Below are 19,674 nucleotides of genomic sequence, written 5' to 3'. Positions count from 1 at the left end.
GCCCCGCGTCTGCGGAGATAAATTGGCGCCAATGAATGCCAATTGGTGTCCTCGCATAGCCGTCGCAGAATGCATCGTAGTCGCCGTGAGCGAGCTTACGAGCTTCCACCGAGCATCTTAAGTCACCTCCTGCGACATCTGTGTATATCGCGGGCCCCGATCCAGCGCGAGATTTATTCGCGCCAGATAAACGCGAGATACGTGCTCGGAGATACAGACGGACAGATGGGATCCCACAAACTTACTTCCGCTCGTTAAATAAAAATGAAGCGACGTATCTGCAAGTAGACGTACAAGCGAATAACCGGATCATATCATTAAATCATTCAATTTATTTGTTGGCAAAATATTATATACATATATATATATATATATATTAATATACGAGATAATTACATCATAAGTTAGTAATTTAATTAATATCCTAGCATATAAAAATGAGTGTAAATTTCACTTAATAATGATATTTATTAATGCATTCACATCATACACACATATTCATAATTATACGGTTTTAATTCTTAGAAAGAAGGCTAGATTACGATATTGCATTTCTCTACACTAGACAGAAGACGGTAATCTGTCGAATCATCGTCGTTCGCGATGATTAGACGTTGTCCACGAAAGTCAAACAGTTTCGCATAATCGAAGATAGATGTAATCGCGATAGACATGCCGACAGTCGGCAGAGAACGCGTTTTCGCGTGCAACTAATAAACTTGATAAAGCCTCTTATCCGGCAATGTTGTTATAGTTGTAGAGCGCGTACATAAACGAACGAACGAGCGAGCCCGCTCCCGTGTTCACACCGTTACTCTCCCTGCTTGTCCTTTCTTTTTTTTTTTAAATCCTTTTTTTGCCTTTCCTTGTCCATCACACGGCATCACCGACCCGCTACATCGATCAGCTGTCCTTTCGACTGATTGGCGGTTTTTCTCGCGGTGCTTTTGACAATTGACCTTCCAATCCCTCCTTGTATGCCCGAGGTTCACGTACAGATGTAACTGACAGTGTACCTCAGTCAAAAAAGGCAGACACTGAACCAATTTCTGCTCCGGAGTACCACCACTAGTCCCGTATGTGTATACACCATCATTGTCCGTCTCTCACCCGTATTCTCGCTATTGACAACGGCAATATAAGAGACTTTCTCCTCCCCCGTCTCTCTGTATTCTTCTCTGCCGTGTGCACGCCGTTTCGTTACTTCGTTTACCGTACGATCTCGTACCGTATATCAATCAAGCCCTCCAATTTGTCCACGTAAAGATCGATTCGTCAATCCAGAACGTAAAACCGCACGACATCTATAGACGGAGGGTCGGGCAATTTCCTTCTCCCCTCCTTCTATATATTAGAGAATAAAAAAGTGTGCTATAAGAAAACTGATCGATGACTCTAATTTTACACATAGTTCCATCCTTTATAAGTTCACACACACATATATATATATATATATATATATCTTTTTTACTTCTCTTGAAGAATTTCATACTTAATTATTTAGGAAGACATCGTTACTTCGCACACACGATATTGTGACTTTTTCTATTTACTCGATTCATCAATGTCATCCATCATCGATCATAAATTAGTATATTTATACAAAGTAGGCGTATTGTTGCAGTAATCTAATATTATAATTTCATTTCTCGTATATGACAATAATATGACAGCCCTGTGATCCAATTATATGCAAATAGATTTTGCTCAAACTTGATTAAATGAATAAGCTTTAATAAAACTAAATGTTAATAAAACTACTCGTTTGACAATAATGCTGGTTTAGATATATTATGCGCGACGCATTACGTTTCGAGCAACAAATTCATCATTTTTTTTCTAATACATCGCATCTCATACATTGAATTTGCAATATCAATTTGTATATCAGTCAACGGATAACCATGCATCCCGTATTCTTCAATTAAATAAGCATAATCATCGTCCGTTCGCGCCATTCTAATTCACAAAAGCGTATTGTTGTACTCGTGATAAACGTTATATTGTTATTACCGAATGGGCTATTCTCCGTATTGTTGTTACGAAAATATATTATTGTTGCGATGAACAAGTTGGCGTTTGCTCTTGTCAATCATTGTTCATATTGTGGCGAATACATCGAAATGCAATGAAGTCGTAATCCCAAACGACGCGGCAGCGACGAAACATCTTCCGTGTAATCCTCGTAAAGATTTAAACAAAATCTTGCTGTGGCGAAATTTCTCTCTTCCGTCTTTATTAAATAAAAATCTGCGTGTCTTTTGGTTTCGCGAGATGAGAGAAATACGGGGTTGCAACATTTTTTACATCTCGCAAATTTATATTTCGTACGCGGTATCTCTTCGTCCATTGGCGTGTCATCCCATTCGCGCGCGTTCCCATAAATGCATGCAAATTGCACGAAGGGAGTGTAGTAGGGACCAGGCGAATTTATTACAAACTTGCAAGACTCCGCCTGCCATTAAACGCGTTACTGCCCCTCGGCGGACAATCGCGCCCGAATTTCCAAGGATGTTAAATCGTCCGGACGTTAACCCTTCCGTTGCTACAGAGCCCGCTAGAATCGCACGACGTATTGCATCGTCAGTTCAAACGCGACTATAGGGTGTCCCAGAATTGTCGAACAATAGATATGTGGAGATATTTCTTGCCAAGTTTGAAGACAGAATTTTCTTAGCATAAGTTTCGAAGAATTGAGAATAGTGAATTTATCGCAACGAATATTATTGAATTTTCACTTTATTTTTTATGTAACCATATTTTAAAAATAAATAAATTTATAATTTTCTATTATAATCAAAATATGTTCTGTGTTATTTGCTTATATTCACTGACGTGTTTAAATTAGCGACGTTATATAAATATCAATTTCCATATTTTGTTAATATATTTATAATAATTCGTCGGTTGTGTAAAATTTTATTAGCAAAACCGCATTCGCATAAATAAGAGTCTGTTATTCCAAGACCACTTTTATTTCTCGAGGCGAGTAATTTAATTGTCCGCCATCGGGAACGATATTTATTCCCATATTCTACGAAAAACGAAATGTATCGGATGGCAAGTTTTGTTCAGTTCGCCGAACTTTCAGTTTCGGTTGGTAGCGTGTTGGAAAAGCACCCGGGCCGATTTATCGCCGCGAGCGAAGCCATGAGAAAACAGAAACAATGAAATTTTTCAACTCAAGCTCGCCCGGCCGGTTCGAGGGAAAAGGAGAAAAATAGGGAGAGAGAAAGAGAGAGAGAGAGAGAACTTGCGCAGGGCAGTGGACCAGGGAGTTCGGCACGGATGCCTCGGAAATTTCGCCGGACGCTTTCGAGGGTCCGGCAGAAAGATGATAAATGTGCGGGCGCGGTCGTAACAAGCCCTCTTGAGGCGGACCCCACTTTTTAATTGCTTCATACTCCCCCTGTTACCGCGCCCGCCGGCGCGAACCCAACAGCGGCGAAACGGAACGGGACGGAAAGTGGGCGAGATTTATCGCGTCATTGTTTATCCGCTCTCGCGAACGCTGCTGCTGAACGGATTGCAAGTGACGTCGGGTATACGTACGAACTCATCGTGAGCGCACCACATTCCGGAGGAGCTTTCGAGTTTTCCTCCCCCTTCCCTTACTCTCTCCTTCTCCTGCGATCGCATGACACTGCGAAAGTTCCTCTCGCGTCGTGGATCTAAGAGCGTTTCAGCAATGTCGTTACTTGCCGGAATTTTGCGGAAACGCGATCACAACTTTTAGCAGCTTTAGAGAAATATGATCGATGAATGAGAAGGGCCAGTGTGGCTTTAATCCTATTCATAAATCTTGATCTTCTTGGAGCTATGTAAGAACAATTTATTATCATTGATCCTGAGAAAATAGTAGAAAAAAATTTTTATAGAAGTATTGTATATGTGTGTGTGTGTGTGTGTGTGTGTGTGTGTCTGTGTGTGTGTGTGTACGCGCGATGCGACAAAGATCCAATGGTAGCACGCGCAATCATCGACGTAAGACTCATTCGATAAAATAACTCGACGATCCATTAAGATATAGTACCTGTATTTCGAATGGAACGTCTTTCAAAGATAGGTTTAATGTCACGACACGGCACGGTGTGCAGGGAACGTTGAAACACTTGGCTAAACTATTATCGGATAACGTATTGCACGGTTTCCTCAAAGAGAGATCGCAATTCGTCCACGTGAAAGCTAAAGAAAATCTTTTTCAATTACACGATGTAATTCGCAATTAAGAGATCGCGTTAAGTAAGTGTCTATTAAATTGTTAATTGGTAATGTGTAAGCATCTCTCTCGGTGAAACTTGTGATAGAGATTAGGCATATTGATCGGCCCAAGTACTTCAATCGGTAATCCGATAATGCAACTTTGATGCAATATCCAGGAGAAAATGGCACGAATATGTCGAACGCGATATGACAATACGGGGGATTGAAGCGCATTCGATTGAAAGATGATACTCCGAGTTTACTCGAGTTAACTCTATGTTAACTATCTCTGATTAGCAATTATCTAGAGTTTCGACAAGCTTATATATGGAAAAAGAATCTTTAGTTACTAACTTATCTAAGAAAACTATTCTTTGGGGGAGGGGGGGGGGGGATTCCGTACACCAATTACATATTTAAATTAAATGATTAAATCTTGATTTATTTATTTTGATAATTATCTAATATCTATTTATGTATGATAAAATCTTTATTTTTATTACGATTATAATATTCGATATATTATAATAATATAATATTGAATTTATTCGTACTCTGATTTAATCTTACTTGTGTATATATATATATTATATACTCTAATTTTACCGAAACATTGAGTTGTTGAATTTAGGATTCGAATACAGAAATTAAATAGAATATATCATTTTTACGGATTTATACATTACATAATATTTAGATTAAAAATAGAATTTCAGTAACAGGGAGGACCTCAAACTCAAATTAAAATCTGACTAATGTAACACGTAACATGTTCCATTTCCGCGATTGCTCTCGATACGAGAAGTTGCAATTCCTTTATTTTTATAATTTTCAAGCTCGATCTAATCGTTGCATAATTATTTGTTAATACGTCATTTAGTGCTATATATTTTTGCACATAAAAAAATAGCATTTTACATCAATTTTATTTCATTTAACGTTATACCGATTATTCGCAAGTGACAAATTAATCAGATTTATGCTTTGATGTCTCTATATTTGTGGTTCATTCTCTCCTTAGACCGAAAATATCGGTTAATCATAATTAGCGATTTACAGTCTCTCTCTTCAAATTATAGAATACCTAGAATAGAAAAGAGAAAAAAGATTCGGCGTAATTAAAGCTAAAGTTATCAGATTCTTAATTAAATACGTCAAACTCTTAAATTAAAATTAGTTACGACAGATCAGTAATCGTTCGAATTTATATTCCGAAATATTTATAAATCGTGTTATAAATATGTGTGACTGTCAAACACATACACACACGAGAAATTAATATAAATCAGCCATATATATATATACGGTATTACAGTTGTAACAATTATACAATTTGCGCTTTTTCTCGAAGCATATATTTTGTAAAATTCCGTATACGTCGATACTATCGATGAAACATCGTTGTTTATATTCGGAAAAGTTCGCTTTCTCGAATAAGAACAACAAGATATTATACAGGGTTTTGTCGACGGGATTCATCGAATATACTCGCTGCCATGCAGATGATCTCAATATCGGCAGATAGGCATTCCCAATTAGCGGGTCGGGTTACCGGTAAACGTTCCGGCGCGGTGTTCGTTGGCACGCAATTAGAGATATCAGTACTAGTCGTAGTTGGTAGTCCCGACTTGGATAATCCGATGATGTTGCAGAGGGGCCCGATACATTGTCGGGCCAGACGACTATACGCGTGTCACGTTGCACATGTGGAAAGGGCCTCTCGTCGACTACTGGAATCGCGTCCACGGTTCTCGAACGATAATTCCTCCTGCCATCACCTCCCGTCGAGGGTGGTAATCCGATCGTTTCTCTGGCAGCAGTTAGACGCACAAGAGCCTTCACGGACGACGGCGACTGTTCCGTGGAACCGCCCACGACAAGCTGCGTTATCGAGCTGCCACCACAGCCGCGTTTCGCATCGTGAAAGCCCGCCAGAGAGGCCTCGTCGTGTTGTCGTCGTAACAAGCGCCCCCATTAACGGTACGTTAGACGTGACACGTCGGCCGAATTTCCCAGACAAGCCGCTGCGTCTTACCGACACCGCTCAGCTGTTGACGTCGATGCGGCCGCTTTGTATTTAAGGGCGTAGAACTAGTGCAAATTTAAAGTCGATTTTCTCCTAACTATTCCATAGACAAAATATAAGTCTATCATTTTCAAAATTTATTTGACATACAACTTTATTAATTAAAGTAATTAAAATAATGAGAGTTTTATTTTTTATTTTAAATGTAAGGTATATATATATATGTAATCTAAAAATAGCTCATTTAAAAGAGAGAAAGAGAAATAATATAAAAAAAATTAAATATAAATAAAATAAGTACAATAAAAAAAAAAAAAAATTAAAAATATTATATTCGAATAATAAATTATAAAGAATATAAATAATATAATTATAGAAAAGTAAAATAATAATAATACATAGTTATTAATATAAAGTAATTTATGTAATAATAAACAAAATTAGAAAAGGAAGTTAAACGATTTTCAAACGCTTTTTACGTCACCTTCTCAACGCCGGATCACTCGTAAGAGTAAACGGTGTCATAATTTGTAGATCCGCTTATCGAGATATAAAAATGGAATTTACAGCATCGCGAAAGTGTTCGAGATTTTGTTTTAAGTGTCGATAAGAATCGGGTCGTGACGCGCAACCTATGGTGTAATAAAACACATTTATGAGCATTTGTATTACACGAATACCTACAACGCGACACTCTCTCGTTGCGTGACATACGATTCTTTCCGCAAAGTGTTATTTTCTTTTAACGCTACCATCATCGCATTTATGCACGTATAAATCACCGATGTTCTTAAAGAGGAACAACATTATCTCAGTAGTAAAAGCCATATTCAAACAGACAGACAATATTGTATAATCTACATCACTATAATCAACAGTCAAAACAATATTCTGTTTTAAAAATAAATTTGAGCCAACGCAGATTACAAAATTAATGTAATATTGAAATTGATGATGAAAGTATTTAAATATTTCAATATGTATATAGAGTGAAATAATTTGCCATGATGATGTTTGTCAAGTCCTTATTCGTTCTTTTCTCTCTCTAATTATGATCCACGAATCTCAATCAAGAACACCCGATATACCGAATATACGTATGCGTATGTACCATATATATCGTGATGTGGTTCCCTGACCGCCGTACAAACCACGCCGGACAAAGTCAATACACACTAATAGCATGGCACATGGCCCATGGATAGAGATGCAATTGTATTACGCCCGTATACACAGATACACATACACGAGGAAAGAGATGCGTGTGCTATATATCCGCGTCGGTTACCGGAGCATAAACGCATTGACGATGCCTAAACCAAGTAGATAAAGATATAACCATACTACCGAAATCCACACGCGAGCAACGTTGCTATTAACTTAATTGAACCTGTTTCCTTAAAAGAGTCGAAATATCTTTATAAAAAAATATAAAGAGAGAGAGACGAGTGCTATATTAGGTTGGACTATAGTTTTTTTTAATCAATTTCAATATACTAATTTGATATTGTATTCTACCGGAAAAAGGGATGTCGATGATTTTAATCCTCGAGTATAAAAATATTCTCTTAACTTTTCAAATGTCTAATTAACACAACGAATGTCTAAAAATCCAGATTTAGATATATATCTTTAAAATTGACATGCATCGCACGCGAGCAACTTCGCCATGTCGACGAAACCGATGCCATTGCTCCCCTCATCTCCTTCTCCAACGACGACGACGACGACGATGATGTCGACGTGCTTCGTTACTAACGACCGAGCTACCGGGATATACCTGTCTCGGACGCCGCGACGCGTCTAATTGGCGGAAAATACGACGGAGACGTCTCGCCACGCGAGGCGGATGTGTCGACGTCCGGGGGCTGCTATACCAGGAATAGACATGGTCGAAGGGCCGTCCGGTGGCCCTCCCGAGAAAGGGAGCTTCCTTGCCGTTTATCTCCGCGCGAGCACGCTATCTCGGACGCGAGCGTCCGATGTGATTATCGATCCACGAGTCGGTCCCAAAGCGCCTCCGCTTCTTTGGGATTTCGAAACATCAAATATTGATTCCCTCTTCTTCTAAAGCTTATTCGCGTAAGAGCTTTACGCTCACCACTTTAATTTAAATTATTAATAATAAAATAAAGGAAATAGAGAGAAGCGAAGAGTGTCTCGTTCACCAAAAATTCGTACATGTATTGCGAATTACCGAGAATAATTCACAAGTAATTCCATGTAATGCGCTGTGTAATTCTAAATAATCCAAATTTACATTCGAGTTCAATTATAGAAGATGTACTTTCAGATGAAAGGTTATTATTTTGAGTTTTTTTCTCATTGACTCTTAGCTTGGCACTTTTTATTTAATTCTTTTTTTATTTTAAATAATATTTCTCTGGATATTCCTTTTACTCGTAACAATCTATCTATAGACAGTCGGCCGCATTTTGTATCAAAAAACCAATATATGTAGTGTTGATTTTCTTACCAACGATATCTCATTTTTAATTTATTTTAATAAATTTAAAAAAAATCATCTTTTTACTTTATCTTTTTATCTGAAATATTGATAAATAATCATAAATTTGATTCTCAGATAATTATTCACGCGAAAGAATATCGCTTCTTTCATCTAAAAGACGTTCTAAAGACGTCATAATGACATCATTTTTACTTTTTAAGACGTTTTAATCTTATCTGGGTTATTATTATTTATTTTGTGTTACTGAACTTGTAAATCAAAGCGAAATGTCTAAGTAATTCCAGAAAAAATGTACATGTGTATTATGTAGTGAGACACCCCTCGGAGAGAAGGATTTTATTATACACATATAACAGTTACAATCATAATTAAATTCACTTAAACAAACTATTGGGAATCGTTATCGTGAATCAGCAGTGTAGATACGTCAAGAAGTTTGTTCTGTGTATAAAACGAGACTATAATATGTACTCGGGGGTATCGTTTAACTGTCGCTTGCAAAAGTTCTCCCATACGTTTAGTTATGTAGCGATACGTTGATGACGATGAGATACGCGGAGTTATTAGTCGAGCGTTAAAGTTTAATCTCACGCGACCCGATTCTCTCGTCGGATGCGTTTAAATAATGCACGACAAGACTGCACTTGAGTCTAACAATTAAGGTTTTTTCATCATAAGTTGGTTAATTCTTTAAGATGTATACGAGTTAATTATTCCGGCAAATTATAGTTAATACCGACGCAACGGAATGTCGACGAACGACGCGAAGCGGGACAAAGTTGTGAGGACACTGCTAAGAATAGGGAACCGTCCGCTCTCTCTCTCTCTCTCTCTCTCTCTCTTGCTCTATCTCTCTCTCTCTTCCGAGACCGACGATCTCGAATGCCGGCCGCCGATTTATACGTGTGTCCAGCGCGATTAAATATATATGTTTTGCGACTGTGCTTCCGGATACGTCCTATATTTATCCGCGTGTACGAACGCATAGACTAAATCCAGCCGAATCTTAGCCGGGTGACGTTAAATCCTATTAGAAAGCGTCGGATTACCAATTCAGCGAGTTGTTCGAGATGAAAAGTTCTTTTTTTTATTTTTTTTATTATAATATTATCATATTATAAAATCTGGAACACACTTTATATGTATTTTTTTTTTCGCAAATTTTGATTATTATCAGAGTATTTCGCGTGCTTGATATCGCGTGTTAAGAGTCGCGATTGCGAGCGTCGGCGCGAGCGCAACTTTTCCGCTCGCTATCCAAATCGGATTTCGCTCCAAAGATTCCTGCGTAAAAGCGATGTCTGAAAATGCAACAGACACCGCACACGGTACCCGTTTCTCGTGCGAACGCGCGCGCACATTCCGAGCTTCTCGTGGCTTTGATGGGTCTCAGACCGCCCTTTCCCTGTAGTCTCCCTCTTGAGCGTCTCAACAACGGCGGCTTCTCGTCTAAAAACGGAACTCCATTCGCGTTTTTATCCGCTACTCGCGGCGTTCTCTTAAGTGCGCGAACAACTTGATTCATCGATCCCGCGATCAGCGTTTCACACGGATTATGCGTCAAACATGAAACTCACAAGTACTCGATCAGATTAATCATTCCCTTATTTTCGTATCACGTTTTTATTTGTTAGGCGAAAAATCTATTTAAACCTTCCAAGAGCTATTTTATTATATGGATTTTAAATAGGAGCTGATTCACGAGCTGTTTCTACAAGTATTTTATTCAGGATCTTAAATACTTTAAAAAGTAAGATAAAGAAAAAAAAACTCTAGGTGAGTGAACTTTCTTGGAAGGACTCGCTAGGTTTTAGTATTTATTTAATAATTGTATGTATTTTTACGATCTAGTACAATTTCCTTCTTTAGAGAGTTTTTGGCTCTCGCGAAGACCTTTGTCGCGATTGTACGTAGTATCGCGTCGAGATTTAATGGCGAGCGCGCGGTTAGCTTTGCCGGCCTTAAAGTTTGTAATTTGCATGCATTTGCTCGCGGCGTTGTGTACGCGTGTAAAAATCGCCGGGAGATGAAGACTGTTTTTTCTCCAACACCAAAAAAACCGTCCGGGGGAGAAGAAACGTTCACCGCAACGACATATATTACGACGTACTTTAGAAGATTAAATGGTTGCATATAATATTTAATAAACCAACTTTAAAAATATCAGGGGAATTTTTTCATAAAAGAAAGAGGGACGATGGAAAAAGCGACGAAAATAGTTTATAATTCGATTGTGAATAAAGGATTCGGAATTATAAATACAAATATGGTTTGTTAAATTTGTAACCAGTATATTCTTCCGCGTAAAAACTATTATTATTTTTTTTTTTACTCAGCATCATATAAATCCAGCAGGTCATTTTTACCAATTATTTTATGCCGCGGTGTTAAGCCTGACTAACTTTCCCTTAAAACCAGCGGCTAAACCGCTGAACAATAATTTATACACTTTAATGCGCATCTAAGTAATACCGGTTAATTCCTCGGTTTACCCCCCAGCGTCCGTATAACCCCTGTTAACCTCTTCCCGCGATTAGCGCTATCATTAAATGGGATCGGCATCACTAAGGGATTGCGATAAAATTTGAGCGACATACGCGATTCGATATCATAATAATTCACGGCGGAAATGGATCATTAACAGCGGAAGTATAATGGGCAAAAAGCTAGAAGTGGATAGGTAGGTTGGTCGCCCGAGATCAACGAATTTCTCTCCAGCGAGAACGACTCGCGTGATTCACGAACGGCAGAGCGATAAAGCGTATTCTTTCCGACGATCTTTCTAGCCCCGAGGGTTCGATCTCTCGCCTCGTTCTCGGATTGCGGAAACCCTTAACCCTTGGTGCCGTGAACGCCAAAAGAAGGAAATAAACCTGCAGAGTAGTCAGAGTAGACCCGGTCGGAAACGGGTAGACGGTTAGAAAGGTGCCTAACGAGTGACATGTTATCTCTTTAAAAAAAAAAAAAAAAAAAAAAAAAAAGGTAAGTTTTCGCAAAAGTTTTTAAGCGAAAATTAAAATTTGATTATACGGTAAAAGTGAATCTAATTCTATATTGGAAAATATTGTTAAAGAATTGAACCATGTTTTATACATTGGATAGTTCCAATTAATTGTAAGTTTCTTATAGTGAAACTTCTGTTCCATTTTATCTATATTAAAACTTAATCAAGAAATATATTTAATACGCTAATTCTTCATTCATAAAATTGCACGTTTATTACATTCATCATTTTTATTACTTCAAATTTTCATCGCGTTTCAGTGATATAAGCGCAAATTATGCAGACCATCGCGCATTAAAGATTTGTTTTCTTTCTGGAAAGAGAGGCTCTTTTTTGAAGAGAATCAAAATCATATCTGTTGCGGTTTTCCATCATATCACACACATATACATCATCTATTTTTCTTCTTACGATTTATTTAAAAATAAGGGAACGCGATTGAAACTTGAAACCTTAAAGATGTATTTAGGCGCATTTTAGAATTTGATGTTTGCAACAGAAAAAGGCGTTCACTCTCAATTTTTTCTTCAATAAGACAGAAATCCCTTTCGTCGCTGATCGACGAATAATCAGTTCGAAAGAGCTTTTCGTCTGCGTCGTTTCAACGCGATGGGGCTTTGACAATCCGGATCGTTACGCACGACTGCGATCGATTACTGAAATATATATCGTATCGCTATTGATGTATGCATATATATACGCGCAAATACATATATACATGTCGCGAACTCTCTCTTTGTCGTAGCACGCGACCGATGCTGCGTAATGCTTGCGCTCTCTCAACAAGGGAATATCGTACCGTGTGCGTGATTTAATGCGCCGCGCATTCGCGTGTACGGCGTAAGAGGATTATGGGAAGGTAAAAAAACACACACACACACACACACACGAAAAAAAGAAAAACAAGAGAAAATCGATGGCCGCTGCGGTGGTATTCAGTACGACTGCGGCGCGATCGAGGGTATCGTTGGATTTTCGGCGTATCCTTTCCGCATTGAAAAATATCGCGTCTATATCAAATTCGAATTTTTAAATAACAGGGCAGATAAATAACTTGGCCGTTTGCGGATACATACGCGCGCGCGCGCGCGCACACACACACATACATATACAGACATATATGCAATAAAATAAATTACACAAAGCGCATCGGATTTTATTCCGTCGAGCTATGTACGGAATATCTCACGTGGAGATTTTGACTTTTTTTCCCCATTGCTAACGAAATCCGCGCTCCTTTTATTCGAGCATGTAACTTCCGCCCAGAGATATTACGCATGATTTAGGACGGTACGGTTGCAATATGTCCATTTCAATTTCGTGTTGTACTTCGTCAAGCTGTTTGGAAAAAAAAAGCATCACCGATGGAGGGACATTCGATAGCACCTGTTATACGAATTCGATCTTTCATTCGTTGGAGAACTATATTCATATTCATACACACACACTCATATATCTTTCTTATAGAGAGAAAGAGAGGGGGAGAGAGAGGGAAAAACAGATACAAAACACACACACACACACACACATGTACATTCCGTTTGACAATAAAGGGTAAAGTGCTTCTAAGGTATTGGCTATTAAGTTCTATTTGTCAAAACTGAGCAATCAGTTATAAAAGCAATCTTGACTAAAAGTATTGAATATTCTGATAATATTAAAAATGACACAATCGATTACTTGGCATCGTGTATAGTTTTATAGCGCTCTATTATAATTTATTAATTATAATCATTTACGTTTTGTACGTGGAGAAGCTTATTATAATACGTTATAAATTTACTGAACTCACCTCCAATACTCAAGACTTCGAAGGATTGAGTGCTTTCGAGTTTCAAAACCGGCAACATAAAATTGACGCACCGTAACGACATATTTGCCATCACGACCTTTACGATATCGCGTCTCGACGCCTTAAGTCGCGTGTAGGATCGTCCATCCATTCGAGGGATGATCAGCGATCTTTACGCGGACGGGGATGAAAGTACCAGCAGCCAGGATTAAAGCGCGCGGTCGGCCCTCCTTCTTCGGTTCGTTTGATCCGCGTCGCGTCTTTCTGGCGCCGGTCTCGATCGATCTCGTCTCTGTGTGATATCTCGTAAACTGTGAACGAAGGGATGGAACGTTTATTGTTATTCCAGGGTAAAACCATCTCTCGAGACGAGAGAAAAAGAATATATAGTGCGAAATGACACAAGCAAACACCATATCGTAAATTAAGATCGTTATGTTGGATGAGCGAATAAATGTATAATATACGTATATATTTTTTAATCTTAGCTAACACGCTCGATTCACTTGTATCGATAAGCATAATATGTGTGTATTTGTATATAACTAATTTGTGTTAAAAAGACGATTATTAGTACGAGATAAAAAATTATCAATTTCAGTGCATAAAGAATGTGTGAAGTTACATGCTAAAATTACATAACGCAAATTTTTTATATTTCCGTAAGTCTTAATCGGTTTGACAAACAAAACTAATAATATATCTTACATTTAAAAGACATATGGTGTGTGACAAAATATAAAATAAAATTTATACAATATGTTAAAAATGTGTAAAAAAATATGCTAAAACTTCACTACGGAAATTCAAATATAATAATGATATTTTTTGAATAATAACTTTTAAAAGCTGCGAGATATGGGGTGGTTTTTTTTTTTATGAAGAGATTGTAATAATCAAATACGTATGTAATTACGAACGTATTTTGCGAGCATATAAATCAATAAACAATATTTAGTCGACAAATAATTAATTTCTTTCATTTTAAATATAGTTCTCTCTTGTACCGGCGAGATACGGGGTGGTTTTATTGTAAAAGGTTTGCAGCTCAATAATTGAAATGCGCGTATTTTAAAAGTTTCTTCGAATTTTGTACTTTACATTCGCAATACGATGTATTTTTTCCTAACATTTCTTTCTTGAGTTGCATAAATTAAAAGGTTGTTTGAAGATTAAGAGGATGTGCTAAAAAATTGAAATTATATTAGTTTGAAAGATCATAAATAGCTTCTAATTCTGCCGCGAAGATTGATTCAATATTTTTATTTTTAAGTAGGGGGGGGGGAAGGTCTCAACACACACACGCGCGCGCGCAGACACACAACATTTGCGAATACATATGCAAATGGTATATGAAAGATTAATATATTAAAGGGAAAGAAAGGGATAAAGGAGAAGAAGAAGAAGATAGCGTGAGACGCGCTATCGTTCGTCTTTCCATCGTCTCCCTTTTCTCCCTATCGTCTCGAAAAACCGGATGCATCCAAAATGCAACGCTTACAATTCCTGACCGACGCTTTTCGCGATAAAGCGGGGCGCGGTGAGCATGTCAATCTTGAAAAATGGTGAACGTACGTGCGTGCGAGTCACGATGCCCGCCACTTGCGATCGCGATGAGCGCGATGGGGTCTGCCGAAATTTTTCCCCTCAGATTCAAAAATTCTGCTCCTCTTTACCTATCTTTTCGAGGGGGAGAAAAATAGTCCCGGTCGCGTGATTGACGACGTTACGATGCCGGGCATCGAGAGATGACGAACGATTTTTGCGATATCGCGTCATCCACTCTCACGTTTCCCCAAAACAATCCCCCCTCGACCAAATCGACTCTCACTACTTTCCATGCGTTGGCGATGCGTAATCGAAAGCATGCATTAATTACGATCACGGGATATATTGTGACAATGAACGATGGAGATTGCAAACTTTGAATTAGTCGTCGGTTGTTAAAATGTGATTCTTCTCAGTTGATAGAAAAAAAAATTTTTTTTTTTAAATGTATTGATTCTTATCAGAAGTAGACGATTTTGACATTAGATTTATAAATAGATTTAGATTTTTACTTATTTATTCTTCTATTAGAGAGAGAGAGAGAGAGAGAGAGAGAGAGAGAGAGAGAGAGAGAGAGAGAGAGAGAGAGAGAGAGAGAGAGATTGCAATTATACAGAGTGTTCAAAAAAACTATTCAATAATTATATGGTAGATAAGACGCACTATACTGACAATGAGTAAAAATATCTTAGTAAACATATGTAGGTCGAAAGCTCAACCGTTTCTGTGATATGAACATTTTTGTATGTTGGTATCATAATCGACTTACTGGCTTCTATGTACCGCATGCGACGCGAGAAGAAAATAATCTGTCTAAATCTTTATCTCGATATTTACAGAAGATGTTCCACTTCATTAGAGTACATACGCTGACATTTTCAGCACGATACTTTGTAATTGCGTAATCAAAGATCCGCAATCGCCGATTGATGATAACTGATTGATTGTGCCGGTGAAATCTTCTGTGAAATGCGTATGGAAATTGAATGAGGACGTTCAGAACGGTTTATAAACACTGAGGTAAACATCGCATGCGACACATAGAAGCCAGTAAGTTAATCATAATGCTAAGATACAAAAATATTTATATCTCAGAAATATTTATATCTCAGAAATGGTTGAATGATTTTTTTTTTTTTTATATCCTATATACTTATACTCGTACAACGTTATATAATATAAGTAAAGTATCGTGAAAATGCGTTGTGATATTTGCATCAAAGAATATGAAAAACTAAATTCTAGAGAATGTAAAATGAGAAATCAAGAACGTCTTATCTTCATTGAGAAAGAGGATAAGCAGGAAAGAGTCGAGGAAGGGCAATAAATGGCGATATAAAGTAACGAAATCTGCAAGCTGCGTTTCCTTGTGCTGAGAATAGAGCGCGAAGATAAGACGCCGAGGATAAAAGGGAGAAATATAACGAGAAGAGGGAGTCGAGATAGGCAGAAGAACATAGTACGGCTAATTCAATTCCAGGATACGATGTGCACCAGTTATCACGCCGCGACTTACTTCACAAGCGAAACACGCGCGTAGGCGAGTTTCCGCGGCTTTTCCGACGCGAGTATTTTCATTTTCGAATGACCCACATCCTTCGTGAGCTTACTTCTCTTTATTTATAATTTCTACAGAGCCACTCGATGTGTATTTCGGGATTTCAGTTCACGGATATATTTGATTATGTATTTCGTGCGCGATTTTTAAATCGTTTGCATCTTTTTCTGTGGCTTTTATCTTAAGCCTATTATGGTATTTTAGCATTATATTCCGAAACATCGATACTGAAAAATAAGAGAAGATTGAGACTTGAGAAATCCAAGCTGAAATATCACGAGTAACGTGGATACGCGACGGGGAAAAGCCGCGAACGCTGGAAAATGCGGGATGGAAAGATAACGAAAGCATAATTTATTATTTCGCGACCGCGAAACAATAAAGGGCTATTTCGGTGGACGTAAGATATAAGGCCGGTGGATAATTGAAATTAATAACCGGAAGAGAGGAGACGATGGTGATCTCGATAATTAAATCCGCCGAGATAGATGCTTATCCGGCGAAAGCAGGCCCATTCGCGTAAATCCCAGTCATTGTGGAAACATGATCGATTCGTTTAGCGTATTTTTACGGTAAGCGTAGAGCGTTGCTGAAAATTGGATAATTATTCTACCGCGAATTAGCCGCGTTAGAATTGGCTTGGCGTGAAAGATGAAAAATGGAAATTTTCATATTGAAAAATGGAAAGTTTTTCTAACATCGAATTTTACAACAGTACGCGTTGTTGTCGAATAACCATGTAATATGTAAATTTGTAGACAAAATAATGCGCATACATATATATTTCAATTAAAATCTTGCTAAAATAATATTTCAAAAAAGTATTTTTTTTTAAATAGTTTTTTTATGAATATTGCCTTTGCAACTTTGTTAGCTATTTGATAGTAATAAAACCTTGTTCGAGGCAGCAATGAGATTCATATCAGTAAACGAACTCTCTGGTATCTATATATGGTATCTCGCAGAATTAAATCATTCTGTTCCTTCTGCGAGAGACATCGAATGTTCTTTCTTCGAAGAACAATGGACCAGAATGTCTCCCTAGCAAGAAGGCGGACGCCATTCTCCTTCGAGCGGTCGGCTCTATTAGGAGGAAGCTTGCCGGAGCAATAATATAGACTCTCGAAGAGATTCCTGGGTCGCCCGTAGCAGTTTCCTCGAGTACTTAAGAGGTAATACAACAAGAAGCGTTAATTGATCCTTTAGAACGACTAAATTAGTCGACAAATTTATTTAAAAAATCTTCAACTCTTAAGTCCAGCATATCTTTCGAATTATATAATTCATCTTCATTAATATTTCTTAAAGATATATCGCCATGTTTTATTGCACACACATATATCGACTATTATATTATAAAAGCTAGAGATATTTCTTCGTTCATTATATAAATGCTAAAACAATTTTTTTTCTTTTTTTTTTTGTATATTACGGCAATCTAGAGTTACTTATTTTTTATTTAATTTTATTTACTTTTTATTTCATTTCTATATCATGTGAGAAACTAGTAAATATTATGCAAATCCTGTACGAATATATGTATTTAAGCAATATATTAATCACACACAGATAGAAGAAAAAAAATTTCTATAATTCCTAAAATATAATTCTTAAAATATAAATTTTGTTCATTTTAAAGTGAGTATTATATTTATACTCTCTTCTCTCAATTTGTTTTTGCATTCATCTGCAATTTGATAAAAACTCGTATGTCTGGGAAATAATATTTATAAAAATATATTTTTTGAGATTATTATGTTACCTGTATATTCGGCCATATCACAATCAAATTTCTCGTATCTTTTTCATTATTATATATATTCATCTTTCTTAGAGCTTTGAATCTTCTCGACGAGGGAGTTTCCGCTCTCTCGATAAGGAAAGCTACGACGCGGCGGAAGTGGTTGGCCCGGACCGACCCTAGGGCGATCCTTCGGAAGGATCCGAAGACGCGCTACTCTACGCCGGGAGTTCGGTCGCTCGCTGAGATTGAAATCCCGAGGGCCTTAGCATCTCTTCCTCTCTCACGCGTCGATACGTAGAAATACATCCCGTGTGCTCTCCTCCGGTTCCGAGGATCTGCGGCTTCGCTCTCCCTTATTCCCCTCCCCCTTCCCTACCCCATCCTTTACCCGCGCTTACAGAAATAGTTACCGAGAGCTGCGCGGACGACGGGAGTGAAAGGGGGAGGGTGGGGCTGTCATGGGGCGCCGAAATATATTCAGACGACATTTACAAGCCAAATTGAAGGGAATAGAGAGGCGCCGCCGCGGTGTACGAGCGCGCTAGCGCGAAAGACAAATTGATTTTGAAATGGCGGGAGCGAGAGGAACGCGTCGCGAGAGAGGAGAGGAGAGAGGGAACGCGCAGGCTGGGAGTAGACGGAGGATTGGGGCGGCAATCCCGAAGAAGGTGCAACCAAACGGTTGCCGCCGAACGATTCCGGCAACGCCACACGCGGCATTTGACAATTATTCAAATTACGACGAGATCCATTTGAACGTCGGCAGAGTCACGGGTGACGTCCCGTCGTGGCACCTCGCTTTATCTCTTCTCGCGCGAATGCCCTCTGTACGCGTGGGTCGTGGGATTTTTCAATCGAAGTAATTAGTTCGATAAGATTTTCTGGAGTAAAGAAAATCGCTCGAAGAGCGCAGCCAAGAGTTTGCCGAAAAAGAGATCGATCTGAAGACTTGTTAAGATCTCTAAAGTACTTGATGAATACTGACAATGAGTAATAATAAGAAATAATATATAATCTATTTAACGTTAATATTAATGACAATAATAAAAAAAAAAAAAAAAAAAAATTTTTTGTGAAGTAATAAAATTAATAATACGAACTTTACAGAATTTTTTTTTTTACTCTATTCTTCACGCGCTTTATTCCAACTAGGAGAACTTTTTGAGATACATAGATTTTTTTTTTTTTTTTTTACTGCATTAATGAAGATCGCAAATAAGTAACATTTACTGGAATTAAACGGCACGTTGTGTCTCCTCAATCGAAATTGAAATTTCGGGAAAATCCTCGTCCAATTAATCACTGCTGCTTTGTCAATTAGCATGTCCA

General features: G+C 38.0%; 2 protein-coding genes across 4 annotated transcripts in view; one reads left to right on the top strand and one right to left on the bottom strand.

Moving 5' to 3' along the window:
• The window catches only part of Mad2 (mitotic arrest deficient 2), a 226,793-nt gene that overhangs the window by 23,462 nt on the left and 183,657 nt on the right, over window positions 1-19,674 (bottom strand). Inside the window, exons 4-5 of one of the 2 annotated variants that reach the window (XR_011448680.1) lie at window positions 13,496-13,806; window positions 1,059-1,344 (exon numbers count right to left, since the gene is read on the bottom strand). The gene's annotated coding sequence lies outside the window, so the exon portion shown is untranslated. Of the gene's footprint in view, window positions 1-1,058; window positions 1,345-13,495; window positions 13,807-19,674 lie in introns of those variants that run through there. The other variant, XR_011448682.1, reaches the window with a different exon arrangement.
• The window catches only part of Vn (membrane-bound neuregulin protein vein), a 319,192-nt gene that overhangs the window by 123,545 nt on the left and 175,973 nt on the right, over window positions 1-19,674 (top strand). The gene's annotated exons all lie outside the window — the stretch shown is intronic.

Source organism: Polyergus mexicanus, unplaced genomic scaffold (genome assembly GCF_030449975.1).
Source record: "Polyergus mexicanus isolate NDT 795.1 unplaced genomic scaffold, iyPolMexi1.0 SCAF_2, whole genome shotgun sequence".
Classification (NCBI taxonomy): Eukaryota; Metazoa; Arthropoda; class Insecta; order Hymenoptera; family Formicidae; genus Polyergus; species Polyergus mexicanus.
This window is presented reverse-complemented; position numbering and strand designations above follow the sequence as displayed.